The sequence below is a fragment of the Mustelus asterias genome, chromosome 23 (assembly GCF_964213995.1).
Source record: "Mustelus asterias chromosome 23, sMusAst1.hap1.1, whole genome shotgun sequence".
NCBI classification, from domain to species: Eukaryota; Metazoa; Chordata; class Chondrichthyes; order Carcharhiniformes; family Triakidae; genus Mustelus; species Mustelus asterias.
In genome coordinates this window covers 61,273,563-61,297,980 of record NC_135823.1, presented here as the reverse complement: position 1 = coordinate 61,297,980, position 24,418 = coordinate 61,273,563, and the positions used below count along the sequence as shown (strand labels likewise).

The 24,418-nt window shown below is 46.2% G+C and overlaps 1 protein-coding gene across 4 annotated transcripts in view; it reads left to right on the top strand.

The window, feature by feature from the left end:
- Positions 1–24,418, top strand: part of usp7 (ubiquitin specific peptidase 7 (herpes virus-associated)) — a 141,636-nt gene that overhangs the window by 21,189 nt on the left and 96,029 nt on the right. For all 4 annotated transcript variants that reach the window (XM_078240749.1, XM_078240747.1, XM_078240748.1 and 1 more), the window contains exon 2: positions 1,356–1,550. The gene's annotated coding sequence lies outside the window, so the exon portion shown is untranslated. The remainder of the gene's footprint in view (positions 1–1,355; positions 1,551–24,418) is intronic.

The window sequence follows — 24,418 nt, the reverse complement described above, 5'->3', positions numbered from 1 at the left end:
TCCCTGGCACTGTGAGGCAGCAGTGCTAACCACTGTGCCGCCCCTATCTGTTACAGGAAGTTTCGTCAAATTATTTCCCCCCATGTTCCAGCCATTAGTCGACCAACACTTCCACCTTTGTGACATACATGCCTTCCGCCACCCATCAGAAAGCAAAAAGACTCATTACCATAGATATCATCGAATACCATAGAATTCTTACTGTGCAGTCGAGGCCATTCGGTCCATTGAATCTGCATCGAATCTCTGACAGAGTATCTTACCCAGGCCATTCTCCCCCGTCACCCCCCCCCCCCCCCCCCCCCCCCCCCCCCACTATCCTTGTAACCCCACTTACCCGACTGGATGATGGAAACATAGAAACATAGAAGATAGGAGCAGGAGGAGGCCATTTGGCCCTTCAAGCCTGCTCCGCCATTTATTAAGATCATGGCTGATCGTCCAACTCAATAACCTAATCCTGTTATCTCCCCATAACCTTCAATCCCATTCACCCCAAGTGCTATATCCAGCCGCCTCTTGAATACATTCAATGTTTTGATGTCAACTACTTCCTGTCGTAATGAATTCCACAGGCTCACCACTCTTTGGGTGAAGAAATGTCTCCTCACCTCCATCCTAAATGGTCTCCCCTGAATCCTCAGACTGTGACCCCTGGTTCTGGACTCCAGCAATATCGGGAACATCCTCCCTGCATCTACCCTGTCTCGTGCTGTTAGAATTTTATAAGTCTCTATGAGATCCCCCCTCATTTGTTTGAACTCCGGTGAAAACAATCCTAACCTAGTCAATCTCTCCTCATACATCAGTCCCGCCATTCCCGGAATCAGCCTGGTAAACCTTCGCTGCACTCCCTCGAGAGCAAGAACACCCTTCCTCAGAAAAGGAGACCAAAACTGCACACAATACTCTGGGTGTAGCCTCACCAAGGCCCTGTATAGTTGCAACAACACATCCCTGCTCCTGTCCTCGAAGATGTTTGACTGTCAGCCAAACAGACTTTTCTCCCCCCATTTTCAATACTTTTACGTCTGGTAAAAGGAAATGCTCCAAGAAACCTATGAAGAAAAGTTTTTTAAACGTCCGTCCGATTTTTTTCTGGGGTTGAGTACAGCAGCGTTCCGGAGCTTCATCTTTAATTCCTGGAGATGCCAGGCTAGTCTTGGCCGGGTTGGCAAACCTTACAGGTTATGGATAGATAAATTACGGTGGATTTTATTTTAATTTTTTAGTGCTGGTGATTGTGTTTCTAATGCTTGTTTTGGGATCAGTATACATTGAGTTTATTTTTAAATAACGCATTCATTATTTTGCTTGCAATCCTCATCTTGAAGATTTTTTTTGCTGCTCCCCAGGGTTCCTCCACCCCATGCTTCATCCCCTGACTGAGAGAGCAGGCTGCCGACCTGCTCCGAGCCCACTGCGAATGCTGCTTTGTGACCAGTTGCTAGGAGATGCACCAGAACTCGGATTGAATCACCTTCAAGTTATCCCAGCTCCCCTGTGAAGAAGTGCTCCCTCCATGACCTGCTTCTAATTAGCAACTCAAGGTAGGAGAAACCACAGCTGTAGGTCCACGTCATAGCTCTCCCAGTTGTGACAAGGTGGGTTTATAAAAAAACCTTTTGCTAGCGAATGTTGTGGAGCGTGTGTTTGACTTTTGGCGATGACCACAGAGGTTTTGATTGTGATTGTTGGTTTAAAACAGCATTCTGGTGCTGGGTTTTAAATTATCCAGACCTCCTGGGTGTTGATGTAACAGAGAAACATAGAAACTAGAAGCAGGAGTAGACCATTCGGCCCTTCGAACCTGATCCGCCATTCATTTTGATCATGGCTGATCATCAAATTCAATATCCTGATCCCCCCTTCCCCCATATCCCTTGACCCCCTTTAACCCCAAGAGCTATATCTAATTTCTTCTTGAAATCACACAATGTTTTGGCCTCAACTATTTTCTGTGGTAGTGAATTCCATACATTCACCACCCTCTGGGTGAAGAAATTTCTCCTCACCTCAGTTCTAAAAGGTTTGCCCCTTATCCTCAAACTATGACCCTTAATTCTGGACTCTCCTACCATTGGGAACATTCTTTCTGAATCTACCCTGTCTAATCCTGTTAGAATTTTATAAATTTCAATGAGATCCCCTCTCACTTTTCTAAGCTCCAGTGAATATAATCCTAACCGATTTAGTCTCTCCTCATATGACAGACCTGCCATCCCAGGAATCAGCCTGGTAAACCTTCGCTGCACTCCCTCTATAGCAAGGACATCCTTCCGCTGATAAGGACACCCAAACTGCACACAATACTCCAGGTGTGGTCTCACCAACGCCCTATACAATTACAGCAAAACATCCTTGTTCCTATACTCAAATCCTCTCACTATGAAGGCCAACATTCCATTTGCCTTCTTTACTGCCTGCTGTATCTGTACATTTGCTTTCAGCATGAAATGATAGTTTAAACAAATAAACTTATTTTACTTATTAGTATCACAAGCAGGCTTACATTAACACTGCAATGAAGTTACTGTGAAAATCCCCTAGTCGCCACACTCCGGCACCTGTTCGGGTACACTGAGGGAAAATTTAGCACGGCCAATATACCTAACCAGCACGTCTTTCGGAAACTGGAAACCGGAGCACCCGGAGGAAACCCACGCAGACACGGGGAGAATGTGCAGACTCCGCACAGACAGTGACCCAAGCCAGGAATCAAACTCGGGTCCCTGGTGCTGTGAGGCAGCAGTGCTAACCACTGCGCCACTGAGCCACTCAATACAGGAGCACCAGTCACAGATGTTTTCATTCCAATTTCAATTCTCTTCCCGCACCCAGTGGTGCACGAAGGCAGACTTGATTTTGATTTGATTTGATTTATTATTGACATATAGAAACATAGAAACCCTACAGTGCAGAAGGAGGCCATTCGGCCCATCGAGTCTGCACCGACCACAATCCCACCCAGGCCCTACCCCCACATATTTTACCCGCTAATCCCTCTAACCTACACATCCCAGGACTCTAAGGGGCAATTTTTAACCTGGCCAATCAACCTAACCCGCACATCTTTGGACTGTGGGAGGAAACCGGAGCACCCGGAGGAAACCCACGCAGACACGAGGAGAATGTGCAAACTCCACACAGACAGTGACCCGAGCCGGGAATCGAACCCAGGACCCTGGAGCTGTGAAGCAGCAGTGCTAACCACTGTGCTACCGTGCCGTGAATTCAAAGTAAACTGTATTGGTATACAGTGATAAAGTATTGTTTCTTGCGCGCTATACAGACAAAGCATGCTGTTCATAGAGAAGGAAAGGAGAGAGAGTGCAGAATGTAGTGTTACAGCCATAGATAGGGTGTAGAGGAAGATCCACTTAATATGAGGTAGGTCCATTTAAAAGTCTGATGGCAGCAGGGAAGAAGCTGTTCTTGAGTCGGTTGGTACGTGTCCTCAGACTTTTATATAATTTGCCTGCTGGAAGAGAGTATGTCCGGGGTGCAAGGCGTCCTTCATTATGCTGCTGCTTTCCGAGGCATTGGGAAGTGTAGACAGTGTCAATGGATGGGAGGCTGGTTTGAGTGATGGACTGGGCTTCGTTCATGACCCTTTGTAGTTCCTTGCGGCCTTGGGCGGAGCAGGAGCCACACCAAACTGTGATACAACCAGAAAGAATGCTTTCTATGGTACATCTGTTTCCATAGCTAGTAATTCCCACAACGGGTCGCGTGTCTGATGCCAGGGAATTGCTTCTAGCTTGACTGACATTAAATTTCAGTGGGCGTCACTGGCTGGCCAGCATTTGTTGCCCATCCCTAGTTGCCCTTGTTCAGAGGGAAGTTGAGAGTCAACCACATTGCTGTGGCTCTGGAGTCACATGTAGGCCAGACCAGGTAAGGACGGCAGATTTCCTTCCCTAACGGACATTAGTGAACCCGATGGGTTTTTCCGACAATCGACAATGGTTTCATGGTCATCAGTAGATTCTTAATTCCAGATATTCTTTCTTGAATTCAAATTCCACCATCTGCCATGGTGGGATTCAAACCCCGGGTCCCCAGGACATTAGCTGAGTTTCTGGATGTAAAGTCTAGCGATAATACCACTCAGCCATCGCTTCACCACCAATACCCAATTTATTAATGGAATTCAACCTTCCCTTCTGCCGTGGTGGGATTTGAACTCGTGTGTCTGGATCAGTCGTCCAGGCCTCTGCACTATTTGACAGGTAACATAACCACTGGGCGGGATTTTCTGGCCCGTCCCAATCTCTTCCTCCCTCTACCTAATCCCAGACCTCCCCTGTGTTCCACCTCCCTGTCTCCCTCTCAACAGCATAAAACCCATCACGGCGGGCGGCACGGTGGCATAGTGTTGCCTGCTGCACATTGCTGCCTCACAGCGCCAGGGACCCAGGTTCAATTCCGGCCTTGGGTCACTGTCTATGTGGAGTCTGCACGTTCTCCCCGTGTTTGCATGGGTTTCCAGTTTTCCGGGTGCTCCAGTTTCCTCCCACAGTCCAAAGATGTGCAGGTTAGGTGGATTTTTAAAAATTCATTCATGGGACATGGGTGTCGCTGGCTGGCCAGCATTTATTGCCCGTCCCTAGTTGCTCTTGGAGGGTAATTGAGCGTCAACCATTGCTGTGGCTCTGGAGTCAGTCCATGAAGTTTGCTGCATCTTTCGGATTCACCCAGACCATCTACCCCTTCCTCCTTCCTTTGTCTTCAATGGAACTGGAAGTCTATCCATTTGCTGTTCTGAATGTTTCGCTGACTGTGCAATCATGGAATCATAGAATCCCTACAGTGCAGAAGGAGGCCATTCAGCCCATCGAACCTGCACCTACTTCAATCCCACCCAGGCCCTATCCCCATGTGTTTACCCTGCTAATCCTCCTGACAGTAAGGGAGAATTTAGCACGGCCAATGCACCCTAACCAGCACATCTTTTGGACTGTGGGAGGAAATCGGTGCACCCGGAGGAAACCCATGCAGACATGGGGAGAACGTGTAGACTCCTCACAGGCAGTCACCCGAGGACGGAATTGAACCCAGGTCCTTGGCACTGTAAGGCAGCAGTGCTAACCACCACGCCACCATGCCACCCCAGTGACTCTACCAGATGATAGTCTGCTCCCTAGGACAACGGGGCCAATTTTAATCATCTTTATGTGCCAGAAACAAGCGCAGAAGAGATTAAATGAAATATGGAATCATATGGCCGGACCAACAGATCAATGATGATCTTATTTCATGGTGAGACCGGTGAGGCAGAAACCCCTGTCCAAATTGAATTGGAGCTTCAAAATCATCATACGTTGAGGAGGAAGTTGCAAAATTTGGACAGTTTCATGAATTTGTGATGCTGGCAGCAAGATTAACGCAACTTTTTATCATGTGCAGATAGATAAATTTGGTATCCACATTTCCAAAGAAGGTACATCTAGTTAAAGGTGCATGTAATGTTTCACTGTTCAGAACTTGTTTTTTCTCATTGTATTTTCATAAGATCATAAGATATCGGAGCAGGATTAGGCCATTCGGCCCAAAGAGTCTACTCCGCCATTCAATGATGGCTGGTAAGTTTCTCAACCCCATTCCCCCACCTTTTCCCCATAACCTTTGATCCACTTATTGATCAAGAACCTATCTATCTCTGTCTTAAAGACACTCAATGACCTGGCCGCCACAGCCTTCTGTGGCAATGAATTCCATAGATTCGCCACCCTCTGGCAGAAGATATTCATCTCAGTTCTAAAGGGCTGTCCCTTTATTGTGAGGCTGTGCCCTCGGATCCTAATCTCTTCTACTAATGGAAACATCTTCCCTATGTCCACTCTATCCAGGCCTTTCATTATTCTGTAAGCTTCAATGAGAAATTAGCAATTGCTCTGCACTCTGTATGAGATGGTTTTTGTAGGAGGAGTTGGTGACTTGAAAGCTTCACATCTCTTTCAACTCTCACTGTCCCTTCTGGAAACCCCCTCCAGAGAGTAAGAAGGATAATGTTGCAGGAACGCCAGTAGCAGAAGAATGACTCTCATTCACCTTTACTCTCCCAGCTGAGTATACAGGCCAAGGTCCATGAGTATCAGGCTGCTTGCCTCACTGCCAGTGACCCAGCTGCCAGGAAGAAGGGTGGTCACAGCGACTGAGCGGGCTGTTGTGAGAACCATGGACGTCAAACAGTTTTATTAACAGTCTTACCATTTTACTGATGGTCAGTGCTTAGGACACAGTTCCAGAGTTTTTACCAAGGCAGTAATGGAAGTGCAAGGTGGAATGGGGCATTTCATAGAATCATAGAATTGTACAGTGCAGAAGAGGCCCTTCGGCCCACTAAGTCTGCACTGACACGTGAGAAATAACTAAATTCCCACCTAATTCCATTTACCAGCACTTGACCTTGAATATTATGATGTGCCAAGTGCTCATTCAGGGACCTTTTAAAGGATGTGAGGCAACCCGCCTCTACCACCCTCCCAGGCAGCACATTCCAGACCATCACCACCCTCTGGGTAAAGAAGTTTTTTCTCACATCCCCTTCTTGCCCCTCACCTCGAAATTGGCCCCAAGAACAGGTGCAGCAAAGGTCTATCCAATATAGGCCAGGTTTATGGCACTTATGGCATACCCAAAAATACCTGAGCATTCATCAGCAAAAGCCGTGATCAGGCACACTATATGAATAGTGAAGTAAGTTCCAATGCTTTGCCAGGTTCATAACTCTTGAGGACAGTCAACATACATTCCTTCTGCCCATCGTCATCATTCCCTGAAACTTGTGCCCGCACTATCACAATTAATCACAGCCATTAATTGATCTATTTATCTAACCTGAGATTGCAATCCACAATACCATCGCAAGAATACTCTGTGGTTCCGTTGGAAGCACAATCTAATTTATTTCCCTGCATTCCATCTGTATCTTGCTTTATTAAGATAAGATGTCTGTAATGTATTGAAAACTTTATCATCCATTTTCTCTACTTGTGGTTACCAGACACACATGTACCAGCAGAGGGAGTCTACTCGAAAGAGGGAACAAAGGATCCACATTTGACAACTCATGCAGTTCTAATTCTAATTGCCCCTGTCTGAATATTTAACTTTTTCTACCTCAAAAACATCAGAATGCCCAGATTAGAGCTTCTACACATCATTCAGCATAGCGATGGCTGTCTCAATGTTTCTGTCATAGGCTCTTGAATGCTTAATTGTCAACCACTGTGCATGTACCATCATCACCCTTTTGCTCAATAAATGACAACCCTTTGCCCCTCCATCCTCGAAAACTGCTGCGCCTTCCCCAACCTCCCTTTCCTCTCCAAGGTGTTGCGATTTCCATAAGCCATGCCCATCTTTAACTCAGCTCCATTTTGTATCACTCCTTTCAAGTTTCTGCCTGCCTGCCACAGTATCAAATTGGTTCTTATCAAATTCATCCCACACGACTAATATAAACTATCGCCCTGTCTCCTCACCCTATCTGCGGCCTTTGTCATGATTGAATCATACAATCCCGAGAGTGGAATAGGAGGCCATTCGGCCCATTGACCCACTGACAAAGCGTCTCACCCAGGTTCACCTCCTGTAAATCCACATATCAACCACGCTAATCCCCCTATCATGCACATCTTTGGACACTAAGGGGCAATTGACCATGGCCAATCCACATAACCTGCACATCTTTGGACTGTGGGAGGAAATTGGAGCACCCAGAAGAAACCCACGCAGACACGGGGAGAATGTGTAAACTCCGCACAGCCACCTGAGGCCAGATTTGAACCCGGGTCCCTGGTGCTGAGAGGCAGCAATGCTAACCACTGTGCCACCGTGCCACACTATTCCATGGCCACACCATCCTCCTCCAACACCAATTTACCATTGCCCAGCTGGGTCGGTCTTCCCTCATCTGGTTTTATTCTTATCTACCTAAGCAGAAAATTACCTGCAATTGCTTCTACTCCCACGACCATACTATTACCTCTGAAGTCTCCCAAGTATCTATCCTGGTTCCTCCTCCTATTTTGCATCTGCAGGTTGACCCTTGGTGACGAATTCCCTTCTGTGCTGTGACCATTCCATGACTCATTTCATGACTGTACGATGAACAGACTCAAGAGAACGATTAGTTTGGTGAAGATGTTAACCATGGCTGTCTCAGTGTGATCGTCCTGGAGAATGAGAATGCAGAACCCAGGGCCTTTGTGATAACATTTGACTCCATGACTGTTCCTGACAAAGGCTCTGATTGGAATTACAGGGGCTCTGCTGCAGGTTAGCCCAGGAATGACCATGTGTTCCACTGTGAGCGGCAGAACATCAGAACCCCAGATATCGTTTCTCCTGTATTAATCACCATGCTCTGGACATTCCTTGGGATACTCTCTAAAGCCTCAAATAATCAAATATAGTCAGAAAAAGATCCTTCTCTTAAAGCCTGGACTTCTAGGTTCTGCAACCCCATAGAATCATCGAATCCCTACTGTGCAGAAAGAGGCCATTCTACCCAGTGAGCCTGCACTGTCAACAATCCCACCCAGGCCCTATCCTTGTAATCCCACATATTTACCTCAGCTAGTCCCCCTGACACTAAGGGACAATTTAGCATGGCCAATCAACCTAACCTGGACATCTTTGGACTGTGGGAGGAAACCGGAGCACTCGGAGGAAACCCACGCAGACACGGGGAGAACGTGCAAACTCCACATAGACAGTAACCCAAGGCTGGAATTGAACCCGGGTCCCTGGCGCTGTGAGGCAACAGTGCTGACCACTGTGCCACCGTGCCGCCCTTTCAACAAAAAATACGGACAAGCTAAAGGTCTAGTGTCATTGGCTCTTTCTCCCTCCTGTACCGCTGTTACCTATACATGTTCACTGGCACATCATACCCTTGCCCAGTGCACTCTCCCCAAGTTGGAGCTTATTTCCCATCGGGCAGTTATTGTTTTATCCTTTGGCAGCAGGAATACCAACATCCCTTTAAGCACTTACTTCCTTGGCAAAACTCCAGCAGCATGCAATTTCCTGTTCCCTAATGGACCAGCTCCGAATTACAGGCATGACTCACCACTGCAACTCGCTGACATTATGGAAATTTGGCTGAGCCAAGGAATAGCAGAATTGTGACCAGTGCTTGTGGACATTCCACCAGTTCCAGCTCCAGACACTAAAGTCTGCCCTGACAAATCGATGTGAAGCAGTTAATGCTTCAGTCACATTGACTTTAACAATTCCTTAGCCATCACAGCCCTGTCCACAACCCATTCTCTTCTGGGCAGCACGGTAGCACAGTGGTTAGCACTGCTGCTTCATAGCCCCAGGGACCCGGGTTTGACTCCCAGCCTGGGTCACTGTCCGTGGGGAGTCTGCACATTCTCCCCGTGTCTGTATGGGTTTCCTCCGGGTGCTCCGGTTTCCTCCCACATTCTGAAAGACGTGCTGGTTAGGTGCATTGACCCAAACAGGTGCCGGACTGTGGCGACTAGGGGAATTTCACAGTAACTTCATTGCAGTGTTAATGGAAGCTTTACTTCTGACAAATAAATAAACTTTACTTTACTTTTACTTTACTTTAAATAGGCTCTCCAAGCCAACCTCCTTCCCATGTTCAATACATTTAAAGATTGGAATTTTCCACTTATCTGATTCCAGTGCATCTTGGCTGGGGCAAGAGTTCCGTTCACATCCCTTACACCAGCTGATTGTCTGCAGTCAGCCTAATCCACATCACCTAAGCAGATAGGCCATCACCGCCTCATTGGAACAATCACTCCTGCACCCTGGTGATCACTCAAATTACCTTCCATGTTATCTGGAGGTTGGAATTGGACCGCATTCACAGGGAGACCGTGTACAAACCTCCGGATAAAGGGGGAAAAAACATGCCCGACATCACCCTCATCCTGGTGACCACCTTTGTGTATAGCAGCATAAGGCCGTGCATAGGCCCTCACGACGCAAACGCCAAGCATCACTGCGTGCTGAGGTTCTATCTGTCTCTGGTGTTGTGAAGCATGGGCCATACCACGTTGCCGTGGAACATTCCAAGCAGTTGGACCATGCTGTCCCACCTGTCCTTCATGGAAAAGTTTATGCAAAGAAAAACCTTTGACGATAAGTCCACTAGGCATTGATCCACACGTAATGTCCTCAAAGTTCTGGGAAAAGGAGGTAGTAGATCCTGTCAGATGGCCGCCCCAGTAGACTGGCAGAATGTCTATTGTCAGAACTTTCAAACAAGCACCAAGATGTAGTTTGGATGTGGTAAGAAAGCTACTTCCTGTTAGATCTTTCCATCACATCCCTCATACATATCCCTCTTGGTAAAGGCAAATTACTGTGGATGCTGGAATCTGAAACCAAAAGAGAAAATGCTGGAAAATCTCAGCAGGTCTGGCAGCATCTGTAAAGAGAGAAAAGAGCTGATGTTTCGAGTCCACATGACCCTTTGTCAAAGCTAAAAGGCACAGAAAGCGGGAGATATTTATACTGCCGGGTGAGGGAATGAAAGATGAGTCATAGCCACAAAAACAAGGGAAAAGTATAAGAGGTGCTAATGGCAGTCCACAGAGAGAATAGAAGGTGTGAATGACTATGACTTATCTTTCATCCCCTCACCCAACAGTATAAATATCTCCCACTTTCTATCCCTCTGGGTGTCTGGGGTCGGGAAGAGGCTACTGTCCATTTCCTTCTGGAATGTGCCTTTACTAAGAATGTTTGGAGAGGGGTGTGGTGGTTTTTGTCAAGGTTGATCCCGAGCAGCTCCGTGACATGGGATTCTGTGCTTTACGGGCTATTCCCTGGGACGCACACCGACATAAACATCAACTGGGGCTGGAAGTCCATCAACTCAGTGAAAGATACTCTTTGGTCTGCCCGAAACCTACTGGTCTAAAGAGCTGTCCTCAATCAAGTGTTGCAGTCTGGAACATTCCATGGTCCAGGACGAGGTGCAATGGAGAAAGGCGATCGAACACCAAGGGGCTAGAAATAGTGGAAAACACCTCAGCTGCATCCTTGATATGGAATGTATATTGTGAATATCTACAGCATTGAAATTGTATCGAGGCAGCTCAGAGTGGAACATGCTTCATAGAGACAAGTTGAATTTTATTGCACTCTCTGCAATTTTCAAGCGAAAATATTATGTAATTTATTTTTAAAACTTTTATGAATGCAGTATATTTTTGAGGAAAAAAATCAGCGACTGCCAGTCAATCCTTTCACTCCCTGAAAGACCAGAAGTCTGTCCATCTCAACCTTGAGTAAACATTATGAAGGAGCACCCACAGCCCTCTGGAGAAGTGAATTCCAAAAATTCACAACCCTCTGAGAGAAGAAACTTCTTACCTCATTCTTAAATGATTGACCCCTTATCCCGAGACTGTACCCATGTCTTCTAGATTTCCTTCAATGCCCATCCAATTCCTCTTTGAAATCATTGATAGCTTCCACTTCCACCATCCCTTTGGTCATTATGAGGTCATTATCACGGCTGCCTCACAGCGCCAGGGACCCAGGTTCGATTCCCAGCTTGGGTAACTGTCTGTGCAGAGTCTGCATGTTCTCCCCGTGTCTGCGTGGGTTTCCTCCAGGTGCTCCAGTTTCTTAATAATAAATACCAACATTTTCGCAATAATTTCAGTCAGGCTAATTGGCCTGTAGATCCCTGTTTTCTTTTTCTTCCCTTAAGTAGCAATGTTACATTTAGTAATTTACAATCTGCTTATACTGTTCCATCATCGAGGGAATTTTGGAAAATCATAATAATCTCTCATAACAACCATAAATCATCCCCAGTCTCAGTTAAATCAGGATCCTTATTCCTGCCAACAAAAGACTTATCTACCACTAGTCTAGCTGAATTCAAATTCAGCTCTTTCTTTTATTCGTGCGTGGGACATGGGCGTCGCTGGCTGGCCAGCATTTATTGCCCATCCCTAGTTGCCCTTGGAGGGCAGTTGAGAATCAATCATATTGCTGTGGCCCTGGAGTCACATGTAGGCCAGACCAGATAAGGATGGCAGATTTCCTTCCCTGAAGGACATTAGTGAACCAGATGGGTTTTTCCCGACAATCGACAATGGTTTCATGATTATCAGTAGATTTTTAATTCCAGGTATTTATTATTGAGTTCAAACTCCACCAACTGCTGTGGCAGGATTTGAACCCCGGGTCCCCAGAACATTAGCTGAGTTTCTGGATTAATAGCCTAGCGATATACCACAAGGCTATCACCTCCCCCTTGGTGGCTAAAGGACAGTATCCAACATACTTTTCATCCAGTCTGTCAGCTCAAAATGGCTACCATGACCATTGTGGACTCAAAACAAAGACGATGCCAGAATTCCATTGTATGCCATACTTCCTCCTAACTTTGTAATATAGAAACTTTGGTTTCAAAACTTGTCACCTTTCTTTAAACCCCATCTTAATACCAATTTACAATCATCAAGACTGGTGTCAAATATTCCCAAGTGCAATTTCCCCAATACTTTTCCAAGGGTTAATTTCTTCTTATTGGATCATACTCCATTGATTCATTTATGCTCAAGCATAATATTTACTTTGGTAATCACTGCCAACTTCAGCATTTCCTCAGTTATAACCTGCAAATATTTTTAACCGCATATCAAGTATTAATTTTCCTGTGAGGGATCTTATCAAAATGTTTACCTAAGTTCAGGATAAAATGTCACCTTATTCTCACTTCCCAATTCTGCTACATTCTGAAGGAATTCCAAATAGGGTAATTGGAACAGGAGTCGGAAATATTTTGCATATTAGGCGGGATTTTATGACCTCGCTCGGGCGAGACTGGAAATTTCCGCCTGAGGTCAACAAAGTGTAAAATCATTGTCAGACTCTCGCCTGCTCCGATTCCGTGGCGGGTGAGGTGATAGAGTTCCGCCCATTGAGTCTGCTTCGCCCACTCAATGAGGCCATGGCTGACCTGTGACCCAACTCCATATTGGTTAATGCCTTTGGTAAGTGTATAATCTATCAAACAAATTAACAATTGGTGTGACATCAAACGCTGTTTGCTTCAGAGAAATGTCCCTCATCCATTGTGTGTCGAAGTGTTTCCGATTACACTACTGAAAAGTCAGGTTTTAAATTTTAGTCCATGTCCCTAGTTCCAGACATCTCAACCAGCAGAAGTAATTTCTCCCTCTCAGTATTTTGAAAATGTTGACCAAATTACTCCTGGACCTTTTAAATTCCAGGGAATACAACCCGGGATTATGCAATTTCTAATTTAACCTTTGGAGTCTAGGGGCAGAATTTTCCCGTCCCGCCCGCCACAAGAGTCATAGCGGGCAAGGGGCGGACCGTGCAAAGGTCCATTGACCTCAGGCAGGATTTTCTAGTCTTGGGGCAAGCATGGCTGGAAAATCCCGGCCTTGGTGTCATTCTGGTAAATCTATGTTGCACTAATTCGAGGCCAGTAAATCCTTCCTAACGTTACAATATTGAGGTTTATATATATAATTAATTTGTTTTGGGACTGTAACTTTAAATTTAGGGTAACCAAAAGGGGTCACGTGACGTGATCTGAAGTCTGCCTGACTGTAGCTCTGGGTGGTTTAATTGTTAGAGATCAAAGCAAGGCCTAGATTGTTTTAGTCACAGGAGGGTACAGGGTATTTACAGATGGAGACAATGGCATCAGTCTCTGAATTCAGCCTGAATAGATCAGAGTCTCCCAAAGCCCAAGAAAAGTATAGTGGGTAAAGGGTGGTTAATTATCGATTTACCTCCAACTTGATGTCAAGGATAGCTAATTAGCATTTCTACCAAAGTACAAGGCTAACGTGTTTCACATTGTCATGGGGCGGCACAGTGGTTTAGCACTGCTGCCTCACAGTGCCAGGGACCCGGGTTTGATTCCTGGCTTGGGTCACTGTCTTTGTGGAGTTTGCATGTTCTCACTGTGTCTGTGTGGGTTTCCTCTGGGTGCTCCAGTTTCCTCCCACTTTCTGAAAGACATGCTGGTTAGGTGCATTGACCCGAATAGGTGGCAGACGATGGCGACTAAGGGAATTTCACAGTAACTTCGTTGCAATGTTAATGTAAGCCTTACTTGTGACTAATAAATAAACTTTACTTTACTTTAAAGGGCCCTCAGCAGGAAAAGCAATTTTTGGGATCAGGTTACAGGCTTCCCTGCAAATCAATAAATATCAGAGACAGACAATAGTTTTTGTTCTGTATGGTCAGCAGTGAAAAAGGCCTGCTTGGCTTTACGAGCTACCACAGGCAAAAGTGGAAAGGAAACAATCTCTCATCAAAGAGATACATCTTGCAGCCTTCTATGGACACTGGTAGATCTGCACTGTAGGGATTCGATTTGCTCTGGTATGGTCAAAGGGAAGAAGAATCATTGGAACAGACTTTACTGGTGGTGGTGGGTTCAAGAAACTCACCAAAAACTGAGGCAGGCACCTGGAGATGGTCATGCAAATTTACTATTCAGCAAAGCGGGAATACTGGAAACTGTGAGCATCTGCGGGCTGTTTGCTATAAGCACGATAATTTTCTAGAGTGTGCGATGGGTGATACGTACAAAAGGAGAACGTTCCTCTCTCAGCTGTTTAAATTGTAAGTTACTTATGAAAAAAAGTGTTTTGTCAATATGTGCTTTTCACCATTTGTTACAGTAAAAGATTTCAAATCTCAATTCTTGACCCTTTCAGCTGTCAACTGGAAGTTTGAATTTCTTTTTAAAAGTTGTCGGTCTCTATGGAGATCGTAACATTATGGCGGGCTACCCAGAACTGGTCACAGTATTCCAGGTGTGGTATAACCAGGATTTAGTGTAGCCGTAGCATAACTTTTACCCATTTCTATTCTAAAGACATTTCTTGATCACACATTGTCTTCATAAATTCTATTATATTAGAAATATTGTCTTTTACCTTGTTTGGCACTTTGGAGTTATTTCCCTCAACAAATGATTCTAAATAAAGCTTTATGTGTCTTCAACTTCAAAGGACCACCCTTGTATCCATCGGACTTTTGCAAAAGCTGGGGCATCTTGCTCTTTATTTTGTTATCACTGATTCATTTTCTTAATTCAGTTACAAGATGTGGGCGTCGCAACATTTAGACCAACTTTTATTGCCCATCCCTAGTTGCCTTTCAAAAGATGGTGGTGAGCTGCCTTCTTGAACCACTGCAGTCACTGTGGTACAAGTACACCCACAGCGCTGTTAGGGAGGAAATTCCAGGATTCCGACCCAGCAACAATGAAGGAACGGTGATATATTTCCAAGTCAGGATGGTGAGTGACTTGGAGGGGAACCTCCATGTGGTGGTGTTCCCAGGTATCTACTGCTCTTGTCCTTCTAGATAGTGGTGGTTTTGGATTTGCAAGGTGCTGCCTAAGGAGCCTTGGTGAGTTCAGCAATGCATCTTGTAAACAGTACACACGGCTGCCACTGTGCATCGGTGGTGGAGGGACTGGAAGGGGTAGCAATCAAACGGGCTGCTTTGTCCTGGATGGTGTCAAGCTTCTTGAATGTTGTTGGAGTTGCACTCATCCAGGCAAGTGGACAGTATTCCAGCACACTTCTGACTTGTGCCTTGAAGGTGGTGAACAGGCTTTGGGGAATCAGGAGGTGAGTTACTTGCTGCAGGATTCCTAGTCTTTGACCCACTCTGGTAGACACAGTATTTATATGGCTGGTCCAGTTCAGTCAATGGTAACCCTTAAGATGTTGATGGGGGGGGTTTCAGTGATGGTAATGCCATTGAATGTCAAGGAGCGATGGTTAGACCCTCTCTTGTTGGAGATGGCCATTGCCTGGCACCTGTGTGGTGTGAATGTCACTTACCACTTGGTCAGCCCAGGCCTGGATATTATCCAGGTTTTGCTGCATTTGGACATGGGCTGCTTCAGTATCTGAGGAGCCGTTCCATGATTACGTTCAAACGCTCAAGTTTCTGTTCATCATTATTTTCTCTTCATACCCAGATGGTACCCAGACGTCACGAGATGTTCTTGGCAGGCAGGATTAAGGAGAATCCTAAGGCATTCTATTCATACGTTAGGAACAAAAGAGTTGTCAGGGAGAAAATCGGACCTCTCAGGGACAAAGGAGGGGAATTATGCTTAGAACCCAAGGGAATAGGGGAGATCCTAAATGAATACTTTGCATCGGTATTCACGAAGGAGAGGGGCGTGTTAACCGGGAGTGTCTCGGAGGGAGGTGTTGACCCGTTAGAGAAAATCTCCATTACAAGAGAGGAAGTGTTAGGTTTTTTAGGGAACATTAAAACTGACAAAGCCCCAGGGCCTGATGGCATCTATCCTCGACTGCTCAGGGAGACGAGAGGTGAAATTGCTGGGCCTCTGACGGAAATCTTTGTCGCTTCTTTGGACACGGATGAGGTCCCTGAGGATTGGAGGATAGCGAATGTGGTCCCGTTGTTTAAGAAGGGTAGCAGGGATAACCCAGGAAATTATAGGCCGGTGAGCTTGACGTCCGTGGTAGGGAAGTTGTTGGAGAGGATTCTTAGAGACAGGATGTATGTGCATTTAGAACGGAACAATCTCATTAGTGACAGACAGCATGGTTTTGTAAGAGGGAGGTCGTGCCTTACAAATTTGGTGGAGTTTTTTGAGGAAGTGACAAAAACGGGTGATGAAGGAAGGGCCGTGGATGTCGTCTATATGGATTTCAGTAAGGCATTTGACAAAGTCCCACATGGCAGGTTGGTTAAGAAGGTTAAGGCTCATGGGATACAAGGAGAAGTGGCTAGATGGGTGGAGAACTGGCTTGGCCATAGGAGACAGAGGGTAATGGTCGAAGGGTCTTTTTCCGGCTGGAGGTCTGTGACCAGTGGTGTTCCGCAGGGCTCTGTACTGGGACCTCTGCTATTTGGGATATATATAAATGATTTGGAAGAAGGTGTAACTGGTGTAATCAGCAAGTTTGCGGATGACACAAAGATGGCTGGAATTGCGGATAGCGAAGAGCATTGTCGGGCAATACAGCAGGATATAGATAGGCTGGAAAATTGGGCGGAGAGGTGGCAGATGGAGTTTAATCCGGATAAATGCGAAGTGATGCATTTTGGAAGAAATAATGTAGGGAGGAGTTATACAATAAATGGCAGAGTCATCAGGAGTATAGAAACACAGAGGGACCTAGGTGTGCAAGTCCACAAATCCTTGAAGGTGGCAACACAGGTGGAGAAGGTGGTGAAGAAGGCATATGGTATGCTTGCCTTTATAGGACGGGGTATAGAGTATAAAAGCTGGAGTCTGATGATGCAGCTGTAGAGAACGCTGGTTAGGCCACATTTGGATTACTGCGTCCAGTTCTGGTCGCCACACTACCAGAAGGACGTTGAGGCATTGGAGAGTGTGCAGAGAAGGTTTACCAGGATGTTGCCTGGTATGGAGGGTCTTAGCTATGAGGAGAGATTGGGTAGACTGTGGTTGTTCTCCTTGGAAAGACGGAGAATGAGGGGAGATCTGATAGAGGTATACTAGATTATGAAGGGGATAGATAGGGTGAACAGTGGGAAGCTTTTTCCCAGGTCGGAGGTGACGATCACGAGGGGTCACGGGCTCAAGGTGAGAGGGGCGAGGTATAACTGAGACATCAGAGGGACGTTTTTTACACAGAGGGTGGTGGGGGCCTGGAATGCGCTGCCAAGTAGGGTGGTGGAGGCAGGCACGCTGACATTGTTTAAGACTTACCTGGATAGTCACATGAGCAGCCTGGGAATGGAGGGATACAAACGATTGGTCTAGTTGGACCAAGGAGTGACACAGGCTTGGAGGGCCGAAGGGCCTGTTTCCTGTGCTGTACTGTTCTTTGTTCTTTGTTCTTTGTATCACCCATTTCTTTTCTTACCATTGCTCGAAAATGACTGATATCTTTTAAAGTCACGATTTTGTGAAAAGAAACCATGTAAAATCATCGATAGTGAGGGTCAATTGTTGGGGAAATTGTACCCAAGCTTAACCTGTCTTGATCTGATTGACACAGACAGAGATTCCAACGGCAGTCACAAGACAGCAATGAGAAGCAGACACTTGTGTTCCATGGACGAGAGACAATGAGGGCACTTGTAGCGTTTCCATGACCACCTGAGCTGAGATCTACTCACAACTTCCCCAGTCTATCTTCTTACCTACTTGTGTATTGTTCACTTTCATGTGAATCAGCACACTCGCTAACTCAGCCATCAAGAGCAGCTACCCTCTGCTACCGCCTAATACACCCAACGTGTGAATTTGCTCCAGTATATCCTAATATGTATGGGGCGGCACGGTGGCACAGGGGTTAGCACTGCTGCCTCACAACGCCAGGGACCCAGGTTCGATTCTCGGCTTGAGTCACTGTCTATGTGGAGTCTGCACGTTCTCCCCGTGTCTGCGTACGTTTCCTCCGGGTGCTCCAGTTTCCTCCCACAGTCCGAAAGATGTGCTGGTTAGGTGCATTGGCCGTGCTAAATTCTCCCTCAGTGTACCCGTGTCGGAGTGGGGCAACTAGGGGATTTTCACAGTAACTTCACTGTAGTGTAGGCCTACTTGTGACACTAATAAATAAACTTAAAATACTCTGTTCTCCACAGAATTGTTACAAAGCAGAAAGAGACAGTTGGCCTATCATGTCTTCACCTGAATGAGATTAGCCTGCAATAAACCTAGCACATTCCCCTATCCCCAAATCCCTAGGGAATTTTCACAGTAACTTCATTGCAGTGTGAATACAAGTCTATTTGTGACTAATAAATAAACTTTTACTTTTTTGCCTCTCTCCCTAACCCTTCCCATTCTCCCTTTTCTAATAACAGACTAATTCCATTTTGAATGCCTCGATTGAAGCTGCTTCCACCACACTCTCAGAAAGTGCATTCCAGACCTTAACCACTCACTGTGTGGAAAAGATTTTCCTCGCGTCACTATTACTACTTTGTCAAATACTTTAAATCAGCGCCCTCTCATTCTTGATCCTTTCACACATGGGAAAACTTTCCCCCTGTCCAATCTGTCCAGGCCTCTCATGATTTTGAATACCTCTTGTTGAATCTCCTCTCAACCGTCTCTTCCCCAAGGAAAACAATCACAACTTCCCCAATCTATCTTCTCAACTGAAGTTCTTCATCCCTGGAACCATTCTCATGAATCTTTTCCAACACTTTCTCCAATCTCTTCACATCTTTCCTAAAGTGCAGCGCCCAGAACTGGATGCAATATTCCAGCTGAGGCCAAGCTAATGTCTGAGACAAGTTCACCACGACCACCTTGGTCTTAAGATTTATGGACCATTACTAATGCCTAGGATACTGTATGTTTTATTAACGGTGCTCTCAAGCTGCCTTACAACCTTCAATGATTAATGTGCACATACGCCCAGGTCCCTCTGCTCCTGCATCCCCTTTAGAATTATATCCTTTATTTTGTATTGCCTCTCAATGCTCTTCTTATCATAAGACCATAAGATATAGGAGCAAAATTAGGCCATTCAGCCCATCGACTCTGCTTCACTATTCAATCATGGCTGATATGTTTCGCAACCCCATTCTCCCGCCGTTTCCCTGTAACCTTTGATCCTCTTACCAATCAAGAACCTATCTATCTCTGTCTTAAAGACACTCAATGACCTGGCTTCCACAGCCTTCTGTGGCAATGAATTCCACAGATTCACCACCCTCTGGTTGAAGAAATTCCTCCTCATCTCAGTTCTAAAGGGTCGTCCATTTACTCTGAGGCTGTGCCCTCGGATCCTAGTCTCTCCTATTAATGGAAACATCTGCCGGAATTTTACCGCCTCGCCCGCCCGCCCGCCCGAGGCTTGTAAGGTCCTGCCTGAGGCCAACGGAGAATGCCGTTCTTGGGGCAGGCGTTCCGGTAAAATTCCAGAAATCTTCTTCACGTCAACTCTATTCTGGCCTTTCAGTATTCTGAAAGTTTCAATGAAATCTCCCACTCATCCTTCTAAACTCCATTGAATACAGACCCAGAGTCCTCAAACGCTCCTCATACATCAAGCCTTTCATTCTCAGAATCATTTTTGTGAACCTCCTCTGGACCCTCACCAAGGCCGACACATCTTCCTTGTCTATTGGGCCCAAGATTGCTCACAATATCCCACATGTGGTCTGACTAGAGCCTTATAGCATCCCTGCTTTTGTATTCTAACCCTCTTGAAATGGATGCTAACTTTGCATTTGCCTTCCTAACTACCAACTCAACCTACAAGTTAACCTTAAGAGAATCCTGAACTTGGACACCCAAGTCCCTTTGCGCTTCCGATTTCTGAATTTTCTCCTCATTTGGAAAATAGTCTATGCCTCTATTCTTCCGACCAAAGTCCATAACCTCACATTTTCCCACATTGTATTTCATCTGCCACTTCTTTGTCCATTCTCCTAACCTATCCAAGTCTTTCTGCAGCCTCCCCGCTTCCTCAATATGACCTGTCACTCCACCTATCTTTGTATCATCTGTGAACCTAGCCACAATGCCCTCAGTTCCTCCATCGTGATCATTGATGCATAAAGTGAAAAGTTGTGGTCCCAACACTGACCTCTGCGGAACTCCACTCGTCATCGTTGGCCATCCTGAAAAGGATCCTTTTATCCCCACTCTCTGCCATCTGCCAGTCGGCCAATCTTCTATCCATACGAGTTAGTACCTTGCCTCCAACACCATGGGTTCTTACCTTACTCAGCAGCTCCTATGCGACGCCTTGTCAAATCAGATCTAATTTCTCTGCATTGGACTTCATCCACCCATTCCACCAACTTGTCAATGTCCTGTTGTCATTCTACACTATTCTCCTCACAGTTAACAATGCTTCCTAGTTTTGTATCTTCCAGAAATTTTGAAATTGTGCTCTGTACACCAAGGTTTGAGTCACTAATATGTATCAGGAATAACATAAGTGCCAAACTGACCCTTGGAGAGCTCCACTACAAACTTTCCACCAGTCTGAAAAACATCCATTAACCACTATATTGTTTCCTGTCACTCAGCCAAAGTTGTGACTGTCCTTTTTTTTGCTGTGAGCTCCAATTTTGTTAACGAGTCTGTTTTGTGCAGCATTGTATCAAATACCTTTTGGAAATTCCTGTACACCATCTCTTAGAATCATAGAATCCTACAGTGCAGAAGGAGGCCATTCGGCCCATCGAGTCTGCACCAACCACAATCCCACCCTATCCCCGTAACCCCATGTATTTACCCTAGCTAGTCCCCCTGACACTAAGGGGCAATTTACCATGGCCAATCCACCTAACCCACGCATCTTTGGACTGTGGGAGGAAACTGGAGAACCCGAAGGAAACCCACGCAGACACAGGGAGAACATGCAGACTCCACACAGACAGTCACCCAAGCCAGGATTCGAACCCGGGTCTCTGGCGCTGTGAGGCAGCAGTGCTAAGCACTGTGCCACTGTACCCTCCCCTCAAAAAGACTCCAGCAAATTCATGCTGGCTCTTCTTAACTGACTCGCATTTGCCCGTGTGACTATGACTTTTGCCTTTAACTATTGTTTCGAGACGTTTTTCCACCACAAACGTTAAGATGACTGCTCTGTCGTATTTGGACTTATCTTTACGTCCTTTTTGTGAGGAAAGGTGCAAGATTTGCAATTCTCCAATCCTCTGGCATCACCCCTGAGGAATACTGGAAAATTATGACCAGTGCCTCTGCAATTTCCACTCCCACTTCCCACAGTATTCTTGGATGCGTCTCATCAGGTCCTGGTGCTTTATCAACTTTAGAAATAGAGTGGGTGAAATTTTCCCATCCTGCCCTCCACAGGATCGGAGCGGGCGGGGGCGGACCATGCAAAAGTCTGTTGACCTTGGGCAGGATTTTCCGGCCTTGGAGCGAGCACAGCCGGAAAATCCCACCCAATCTCTCTAATCTCCCTCCCAATCGCTCCCAATCTCCCTTCCTTACCTATTTTAAATCTTTATATTCTTAGCCTATTGAAGTTGGCTTTCCCCCAGTTAATTATTTTTATTCTAGATTGCTCTTTGCCCTTTTCCACACCCAACCTAAACCTCATGATACAATGATCACTGTCCTCTAAAGGTTCTCCTCTTGATATTTGATCCACTTATAGAATCATAGAATCCCTACAGTGCTTAAAGAGGGCATTTGGCAATCCCTCCCAGGCCCTATCCCCATAACCCCACTTATTTACCCTGCTAACCCCCTGACACTAAGGAGCAACTTAGCATAGCCAATCAACCTAACCCACACATCTTTGGAGTGTGGGAGGAAACTGGAGCACCCGAAGGAAACCCACGCAGACACGGGGAGAATGTGCAAACTCCACACAGACAGTGACCCAAGCCAGGAATTGAACCCGGGTCCCTGGCGCTGTGAGGCAGCAGTGCTAATCACTGTGCCACCATGCCGCCCCATGGATTTGGGCATCACTAGCATGACCTGAGCAACCTCTTCCCAAGAACTAGGTGCAGCAATGCCTTTCCTTTCATTAGACTGACAAAACTGTATACTTTTTTCCTGAACACACTTTAGGCACTCTGCCCTTTGCACTTCTACTATCCCAGTTTCTATTTGGACATTTAAAACCATTATAGCTACTCTGTAATTCTTGCATCTCTCTGTAAACTCCTTGCAAATTTATTCTTCTATTTCCTTTTCATTAGTTGGTGGCCTGTAGACTACATCACGCTGTGTGATTGCATCTTTTTTGGTCCTTAGTTCTAGCCAAATTGAGCCCTTGACAACAGATGGGAGAGGGGAAGGGAGTGAGCAGTCAGTGGAGGGATCCCCTGTGGTTGCCCTCCAAAATAGGTATATTGTTTTGGATTCTGTGGAGGGGGATGACCCTCCAGGGGTAAGCCACGAGGACCAGATCGCCTGCACAGAGACAGGCTCAGAGGCCCAGAAGGGAAAGAAGGGGATTAGGAGAGAAATAGTGGTGGGGGATGCGATGGTTAGAGGCACGGACAGGCGGTTCTGCGGGCGCGAACGAGACTCCAGGATAGTAGTCTGCCTCCCTGGTGCCGGGCTACTGGATGTCTCCGAGAGGGTAGGAAGCATATTAAAAAGGGAAGGTAATCAAACAGATGTAATTGTACACATTGGTGAAAATGACGTAGGTAGAAAGAGCAGGGGGGTCATACGAGAGCAATTCAGGGAGATGGGTGCTAGGCTAAAAAATAAAGCCTCTAGGGTAGCAATCTCTGGACTGCTCCCGGTGCCTAGTGCTAGTGAGGCCAGAAACAGGGAGATTCTACAATTGAACACGTGGCTAAAGGACTGGTGCAAGAGGGAGGGTTTCAAATTCATAGATCATTGGGAAGTCTTCAAGAGAGGATGGCACCTGTACGGAAAGGATGGGTTACACCTTAACTGGAAGGGCACAAATATCCTGGCTGGGAGTTTTGCTAGAGTGTTTCGGCAGGGTTTAAACTAGTGTGGCGGGGGGTGGGGATCAAAACAGTAGGTCAGTAAGTACTGAGGCTGGGGTCGAGCTGGGGGCCAGGGCAAGGCTAGCTAAGCAGAAGAGCATTCTGGAGCAGGATGACCTGAGTGGGCCTGGAGGTCTGGAGTGCATCTGCTTCAATGCGAGGAGGGTAACGGGTAAGACAGACGAACTTAGGGCCTTAATGCTTACGCGGAATTTGGATGTGGTTGCGGTGACGGAGACATGGTTAAAAGAAGGACAGGACTGGCAGCTGAATATTCCGGGGTATAAGTGTTTTAGGCGAGACAGAGGAGGGGCTAAAAAAGGGAGGGGAGTAGCGATATTAGTTAGGGAGCATATTACAGCGGTGCAGAGGGTGGACAATTTAAGAGGGGTCATGTAAAGAATCACTGTGGGTGGAGCTCAGAAACAGGAAAGGTCCAATCACTATGCTGGGGGTATACTACAGGCCACCCAACAGCCCACGGGAAGTGGAGGAATGGATATGTCAGGAGATTCTGGATATGTGCAGAAAAAATAGGGTTGTTGTAGTGGGAGACTTCAATTTCCCTGGTATAGGCTGGAAAGTGCTTGGGGCTGGGGGTCTGGACGGGGAGGAATTTGTAAAATGCATACTGGAAGGTTCTTTGGAACTGTATGTAGATAGCCCAACTGGAGAGGGGGCTATACTGGATCTAGTTCTGGGAAATGAGCCCGGTCAGGTCGTCAAAGTTTCGGTAGGGGAACATGTGGCAAATAGTGACCACAACTCTGTTAACTTTAGGATAGTAATGGACAAGGACGAGTGTTGTCCTAAGGGTAGGGTGCTAAATTGGGGGAAGGCTAACTATAGCCGGATTAGGCAGGAATTGGTGGCCGTTGATTGGGAGAGGCTGTTCAGGGGCAAGTCCACATCTGGCATGTGGGAGTTTTTTAAGGAACAGTTGTTAAGGCTGCAGGACAGGCATGTGCCTGTAAAAAGGAAG